Raw genomic sequence first — 8,556 nt, 5'->3', positions numbered from 1 at the left:
GAAGACTTACTTATTAAAGTTTTGATAATCTCTGTGGAATGTATAGCTCAATATCTAGAATTATATTTGGGCAAACTGCTTGCTTTCCATTACTGCATACTGTGGTTTGGAAAATTCTAAGATTAGGTTGTTAAAGGAGAGTGCATAAAACGGCTGATTCATTACTTTTCTAATAATAAACTTTGACAAGTAACTATAAATGATTATCAGGGAATAGAATGAGCAATAGCTATAATGAACACAGAGGGGGTACATTTCCAAAATAGCATGTGCCGTATGTATGCACAAAACCAATTATGCAAGTAATGTACACATCACTCATGCCATGTTTTGCAAATCAGCAAACTTTTTAAAGTTCTTTCTAATGAGAAGTTTGCTGATTGTTGCCCAGGGAAAATTAAGGAGGATCTGAGTAGTACTTTCTGGGGAAAATTACAGCTGGTTTTGGGTTTCTTTCCTTTAATCATCAAGAAAAATATTCATAAAGAAATTACATTTAGAAGCCTTTACTTCCATAGTTTGGACTCACATCAGGCATCTACTATATTAATTAAAGCACTCTTTCATGGCTCCAGCAACCTAGATCTAGCTTGCCAGCCTTTCATGAAGAAAAGGTAAGGCATATTCATTTTACTTCTCAAGATGATTTTTTGCATTGTTTTCACCTATTGCCTTAACTGTGCCAGTTCTGTGAACTCTGAGGGAATTTCCCATGTTTTTATAAATTGGGACAAATAACAAAAGGCCACATAGTTTGTGGGTTAATTGAAGTTTTAACTGTCTCACTTTCTAGCTAGAAAACTCTAAGATACAACCAAAGCAGAGTTTATTACTTCTTCCTATAATCCCCCACATATATATAACTTTAACAAGACATTTATCTCCCTTTTTGTTATTATCTGCTTATAAATATGTTTTGTCAATGAGGCCTTGATCAAAGATATAACTTTATTATGATATCCCTAGCACAACACCTTATAGGAATTTAATAAATGTTTGATGAGTGAATAAGACTCCTTTATCATAAGGAAATATATATTACTATGAAGTTATCTTCTTAGAGTTACATGAGATATGAAAGCACCCAACACAGGGCTTGGAATATAGTGAGTACTCAATAAGTGATAGCTAACTATACTTATTTTTTTTTAAATTTAAATGTTTATTAAATCATTTACAAAAATCATAGTAAGCCTAATGTACAATAACATGAGGATATTTTTATGAAAAATAATTACATTTTTGGAGGGCAGGGCGCGTGGTCCACACTCTGCCCCCGGAGCCGTGTGCTTGCCTGCCCGCCAGGGTCGGCGCTCCAGGTGCGGTTCTAAAGAATGCCAGGAAAGACACACAAAGTTTGGTACCCTCCACAACTCTTGGCAAGACTTCATAAAGGCAAGAACTGTGTTTGCCCTGGTAATAGCTCTACCTCATTGCTAGAGTCTAAGCTTCCCAAAGATGGAGACTTATTTTGTTCACAGTGCCTGCTTAAAGAGACCCACAGATTCCAGTTGAGATCACCGTGGCAGCCGGACCCTTCCTTCCTCACGAGGAGCAGCAGCTCTTACCAACAGCAACATTGACAGAACTGTTTTGGAAAAGGACCAATGGCTTTGAGCCTAGGTTGGAGAGTATGTGCACCATTTCCCATGAACCACTGTGGTGTCTTTCTGAAAGCTGTGAGAAGCAATGGTCTTTCCTGTTTCCCTGGGGCCATTCACCCTGGAGAGGAACTGGAAGCTTTTTGGACCCTGAGATGAAAGCTTTCCTGGAGGAGAACACTGAAGTCACCAGCAGTGGCAGCCTCACCCCTGAAATCCAGTTGCGGCTTCTGACGCCCAGATGCAAGTTCTGGTGGCAAAAAGCTGACCTGTGATCCTACAGCGAAACTTACCAGGCAATCTACTGGCCAGGAGGCCAGGCCCTCTCTAGATATCTTTTGAATAATCCTGATGTTTTGGTTTGTTTTCTTTTTCTTAAAGATTTTATTTATTTATTTGACAGAGAGAGAGTGAGAGCAGGAACACAAGCAGGGGGAATAGGAGAGGGAGAAGCAGGATTCTTGCCGAGCAGGGAGCCCGATGCGGGGCTCGATCCCAGGACCCTGGGATCATGACCTGAGCCGAAGGCAGACGCTTAATGACTGAGCCACCCAGGCGCCCTGGATAATCCTGATGTTGTGAGAGGAAAATCTGTGTTAGATCTTGGGAGTGGATGTGGCTTAGCTGCCAAGATGAGCAGGGCATCAAGGATCTTGGCCAACGACATAGACCCTATTGCACGAATGGCTATCACACTGAATTGTGAGTTGAACCAACTGGATCCTTTTCCCATTTTAACCTAAAACATTTTGGACTTGGAACAAGGTAAGTGGGACCTTGTTGTGCTTGGAGATATGTTTTATGATGAAGACCTTGCAGACAGTCTTCATCAATGGCTGAAGAATTGCTTTTGGACCCAAAGAACTCGAGTCTTGACTGGTGACTCTGGACGACCGCAGTTCAGTGGACATAGCATTCAACATCAACTGCACAAAGTGGTAGAATATTCACTTCCAGAGCCTACCAGGAGGGAAAACAATGGATTGACAACAAGCACGGTATGGGATTTTCAGCCGTGAGTTGTCCAAGTGCTTCCAAGTGTGAATATAGCTATGTTTGAGTTTAACCCTAAAAGACCCTCCAGTTTAAAGCATGTAGTATCTTGTTTCCAAAATCTGAAGTCTTAAAGTTTTGTCAGCCTTTGTCATGTAACTCGTTCTGCATTACGCCAAATATACAAATCTTTACCTGCAGTTTTCCAGTTTTGCTTTTGTAGGAATAGAATTCTAGAAGGCAACACCAAAAATGGTAGCAACATGTAATTTAAGTAGTGGAGAGGAATGAGAAAGAAAATGAGAAAGTGAAGTCTGTTTCTGTAATTGAGGACAACTCTATGATGGATCTTCAAGTTAGACACAATACAAAATATAGAAGAGTACTGTATTTCAAAAAATGACCTGTAAAGATCAGAGTTGCATTTAGTGTGGTACAGAGTAAATGGGCTTTGGAGTCAGGCAACTCTGTCACTTTCTAGTTGGGACTTTAGGCTAGTTAAGCTCTCTGAGCTTTAATTTCCTCATCTATAACCTTGCAACAAACTTAATAAACCTCCCCTCAAGGCTATTTTATTAAATGAAATTATAAAGTGCCTCATACACTATTTAGTACATAATAGGACCTCAACTGACAGTCATGGATAAAAATAAATATTTTAGAATTTCCTATATACCGTGACACTTTTTGATGCCTCTTTATGGTTCACTAAGGTTAGCTAGAAATTGGTTATGCTACCATTATATGGCCCAGGTTGTCAGGATCTTATATATCAATAAAAACCCTATGAGATAAATGAGAATGTGAAGAAGAATATGTATAGTATACCACTATTTATAGATGAATGTATGAAAAGATGTATGTATGTACCTACTTATGTATATACATATAAAATACATATTTGCTTGCAACATATATAGCACATCCCTGAAAAGATAAACAAGTAACTGCTAACTGTGGTTGCCTTCTGGGAGGGTACCAGATAGCTGGTAGAATGGGGTGGAAGGGAGCTTTAGGTTTTACCTTTGGGTCTTATAATTCTGTACTGTAGATTTTCTATTCTCTAATTTAAAACTAAATGCCAGCATTATATGTGTCACAAGTGAAATATAAAATGCAGCTTTTCTAATGTACTCATGTTCTTATACACTGCTTAGGAATTCTTTATAACGTGCATTATATATAAACTTTCTAATAATAAAAGAAAATTACATTTTCTAAATCAAAAGAAGTGAGAACAGCTTTATTTATTTATTTATTTATTTATTTATTTATTTATTTATTTATTTAATGTAGTCGAATCTCTTTACTACGTGGCTTAATAGAAGACAGATGGATTCTTAGCTCTTCTGCATTCAGTTTGTTGTTTTGGTTGAAATACAGAAGGAAGGGGCACCTCGGTGCCTCAGTCTTTTAAGCATCTGCCTTCAGCTCAGGTCATGATCCCAGGGTTCCAGATGGAGCCCCATATCAGCGGGGAGCCCGCTTCTCCCTCTCCCTCTGCCTGGGGCTCCCCCTGCTTATTCTCTCTCTCTCTCTCCATAGGAGTAGGCTGGACTCAGGAATTTCTGTGGTCTCCCTCAGATTTCACATCCCCACCTTCCAGAAAGTGGTCACTTTTCTGTTCAGAGAGTTGCTGCTATTCTTTTCTTCAATCTCCTGTTGAGTTCGTAGGTGTTCAGAAAGGTTTGATAACTCTCTAGCTGAATTCCTGGGACCAGACGAAAATTAGGTCTACTCCTCCGCCATCTTGCTCCTCTGCTAACTATACTTATTAAAGACAACTTATCATGCTTTCCCAATATTACTTCTTTTATTTTTTTGATAAATTAGTCATATTATTCTCACAAATTAACTTCCATTTCTGCTTCACTTGGGGGTCATTTTGCTACACTACTAAAATGTGATATACACTTGGTAGCTGCAATGACCTTTACAAGAAATTCATTGAATTCACTCACATTTGTCATTTTTACAATTATTACTGCAATATTTTCCTATCTTTGTTTTACCCAATCTTGAATTTTTCATGAAGTTCTTCTTTCCTTTATTATATCTCCCCCATCTATAAAATACAACTACCAGTACATATCAATTGATGATTTATTTTACCTGTTTACAGACAAACTGAGCTCCAACTTAAAAAAATATCTAAACAGGGGCACCTGTGTGGCTCAGTTGGTTAGGCATCTGACTCCTAATTTGGGCTCAGGTCATGATCTCAGGGTCTTGAGATTGAGCCCCGTGTTGGGTTCCAAGCTGGGTGGGAAGCCTGCTTAAGATTCCCTCTCTCCCTCTGCCCCCCGCTCCCTCACCTTGCACTCTCTCTCTCTCTCTTGCTCTCTCTCACTCTCTCTAATATAAATAAATAAATAAATAAATAAATAAATAAATAAAATAAATAATATCTGATCAGAATAATAACATTTATCACAGTGCTATTTGAAGATAATGACTAAACATTGTTTCTGAATAAAAGTAATGAAAATTACTGGACATATCAACTATATTATTTCAACAAATAAGAATGACAATCAGATGTTGACAAAGGAATAATTCAGTATTACTGAAATCAGAAAGTACATTAAAGAGAATCACAGGATTGGTCTACTATTGAGGACATGCATCATGCTTTACCAAGAAAAGAACTTGGACAGGGATCTATTTCAGATTTTTATAGGAATTGGTTGTCTAGATAGACAGAGTGATATAAATATATCTATAGATATAGATATATCATGTTGATAATTTGTATGATATGTATTCTTAATTTTATGTGATTGTTGAGAATTGTATTTTACCTCTGTGATCTTCCTCCCCAAAATCTAGAACCTCATTTTCATCATGAGAAAAACTCAGACAAATCTGAATTCAGGGATATTCTATAAAACACTTAACCAACAAACTGTCCAGGTCATCAACAACTAGGAAAGATGAAGAAACTCATAATCTAGAGGAGCCTGGCCTTTGGCATCAGAGTTCGGGGGTTAAATATTGACTTTGTATCTTCCTAGCTTTTAGATCTTATGCAAATTGTCAAACTTTTTGAGATGCTCAGTTTTTTTCATCTGTTAGAGTTGGAATGACAACATCTAAGCCAAAGGCTTCATATTGAATGGGATAATGTAGGTAAAAGACCTAGCAAATGCCTGGAATGTTGAAGGCACTGAATATGCACTGGTTCTCTCCTTCCTTCTCCTTCAAGCTTCACCAGGAGCTTAATCCATTCTAACATGCTCAAGGTTACATCACATTCCTAGTTAGCTATTATTTTATCCTTTTTTTCTCATTATTAAAATAAAACATGAAAGGTGACTTATCATTTTATTATTGTTTATTGTTATTTTCTTTAAGTGTATATTGAATTTATGACAGAAGCAGTTTCCTTGAACATACTTTCCTCCAATTAAAAAAAAAATCAGTTTTGATTGTTTTGCTATTTGTTCTTTAGGTTTATATATACCATTCTCTAATGATAGTAACCTCTTTTATGCCTAGTTAATATTTTATGCCTAGTTAACATTTAAGTCCTATACTCTAACTCCAAAGTGAAACACTACATTTATTAACATTTACAAAATCTTAAGGATGCTGACCGATTGAGGTTTATGAAGACAGGTTGTGGTTTAGAACCACAAGCATAAAAGATGCTATTGGATATTCACTGAGTTTGTAAAAATGGCAAAAGAGTCACAATCATCTCATTATAGATAATGAGAATTTTCCTATATTTTATTTAGAAACAAAAATTACTTCAAGAATTGCAAACCATTTAGATATTTCACAGATTTTTTTATTTCCTTCTTATGTTTTATTTTAGAAAAGTTTGACTTGTCCTATTGTGCTTGTCTTTAAGCATAAGCACAAAATAATCACTAGTTTGAAAATTATCTCATATCCGTTTCTCATAAACCATGAGAAAACTAGCATCTACTTTGATTCTGGAACAGAAGAAAGATAAAGTCAATCTTTAATTTTAGCTTGGTGCTTATTTTATATTTTGGAGGATGACAATTTTAATGTGAATCATAGGTAATTCCTTTGTGGTAATGTTACAAAAATACATTGGATCCTCAAAATGAAATAGCTTTTACACTTCCTTCAAAGTATTTTGCAGTGGGATTATAGAAAACAAACATAACATAAAATATTTCTAAACAAATTTTCCCTTGCTTGCTGTTGACTTTAATTTTATTTAGCCAAAAATATACACAAGTTGATATTCAATAATACTAAATTGACTACAATTTCCCTTTCTCCTGAGAAATATGTTTCATTATCCACTTACACCCATCATTTGTGAATAGGGGGTATTTTGTATATTGGCAAAGATATAGAAGGCGAGAAACTTCCCTAATGTAATTTCAGCTAATTAAAGACTCGTTAAGAAAGAAATAGAAAATGCCTGAGAACTTGCTTAAGTAATTTTAATTTTTAATCATTTTATTCTCTCACTAATTAAACAGTATGATGTGTACCTATAGGCTATTTACCTAGTTTTCTATATTTTATCTTATAATTTAGTGTGTGCCCACTAATAAAATCATGATAGTTTTTTAAGGTATTCAGATTTTTTTCCCACATTGTTTTATTTCTAAGTACAATTCCTATAGATTTGCTATATACTTTAAATACTTTCCTTCAAGTCTACAAAAACAAAATTGTGGTAACCCCAATATTTAAGGAACAGATAAGATGGAGAAATAGAAGTCACTAAAAAGGATAACAAATGAATGGTAAATGACAGAAAAGGACAATCATAATGGAAAAAGTGATAAGACTCAGTTAAAAAGCATGGCCTGAAGTCTATGAACACTTAGGTTGGAATCCCGGCTTGTACTATTTACAAACTGTGTGACCTTGTCTGATTTACCTAGCTCTCTGAACCTTGGTTCCTCCAACTATAAATTAGTTATAACACGATTTACCTTAAATAGTTGTGAGGGTTAATAATACCAAATATAACACATTTATCACAGTGCCTAGCACATGATTGTGGCCGTCAGCTAATTCTGGATCACTCGTCAGTTAACTACACCTATTGGGTTTTACTTCAATCCATATTTGTCTTATCTTCATATATACTCCTTCCTCACCACCTCCTGAAGTGCAACATCAAACATCTCACATTTCCATCTTCATGAGTTTGTGCCTTTGCTATTTCTAAAACAACTTACTGAATTTTTCTTCCACCTGGGGATTTTTATTATTGGGCAATCCCTGCTCTTCTTTCAATACTTAACTTGAATGTTTCTCCTTGATAAGCCTCTTCTTGAATCAGCAAAGAAGAATTTAATATTTAATTTGAGTTCTTAAAACAATTTATTTAAACCACTGAAATTGGGTGTAATTTTTTAATATATGTGTTTCGTCTGATAGGCCATCTTATTCACCTTTGTATTCTTATTCTTATATGCCATTCATTTTTAAAAATATTTATTTATTTATTTTAGAGGCATAGCACTCTAGAACGCACATACACATGCACATGTGAGGTAGGGGGAGGGGCAGAGAGAGAGGGACAAGCAGACTTCTTGCTGAGTCAGGAGCTGAAATCATGACCTGAGCTGAAACCAAGAGTCAGACACTTAACCCCCTGAGCCACCCAGCTGCCCTTCTGTGTGCTATTCAAAACCAATTCTCAATAAATATTTCACAGTGAATTATATATAATGATCACACACCTATTTTGTAATTCTGTGTCTTTTTGTTTTGTCTGTAATATCAGCTATAAAATCATTAATAAGATTACAAATCTGCTTTTATTCTTTCTTTACTATTTATCCTTTAAAAATTAAGAATGTGATAGATGTGTGGCAAACTTTGAATACTGCTGTTATTCATTTTAGACACTTGCTTTTCACCATAAATACAAAGAGGAAGATAATTTTTAGGTGGATCTGAACTGATACATTTTTATGGAGAAACAGACTGTCATCATGTGAAATGCCATTAGTGAACA

The 8,556-nt window shown here is 35.7% G+C and overlaps 1 protein-coding gene and 1 pseudogene across 7 annotated transcripts in view; one reads left to right on the top strand and one right to left on the bottom strand.

Moving 5' to 3' along the window:
* CNTN5 (contactin 5) overlaps window positions 1-8,556 on the bottom strand; it is a 1,075,732-nt gene that overhangs the window by 757,359 nt on the left and 309,817 nt on the right. The window lies entirely within an intron of this gene.
* Window positions 1,598-2,646, top strand: LOC102739834 (electron transfer flavoprotein beta subunit lysine methyltransferase-like; annotated as a pseudogene).

Source organism: Leptonychotes weddellii, chromosome 11 (assembly GCF_054177405.1).
Source record: "Leptonychotes weddellii isolate Sample4059 chromosome 11, ASM5417740v2, whole genome shotgun sequence".
In the NCBI taxonomy this organism is placed as follows: Eukaryota; Metazoa; Chordata; class Mammalia; order Carnivora; family Phocidae; genus Leptonychotes; species Leptonychotes weddellii.
This window is presented reverse-complemented; position numbering and strand designations above follow the sequence as displayed.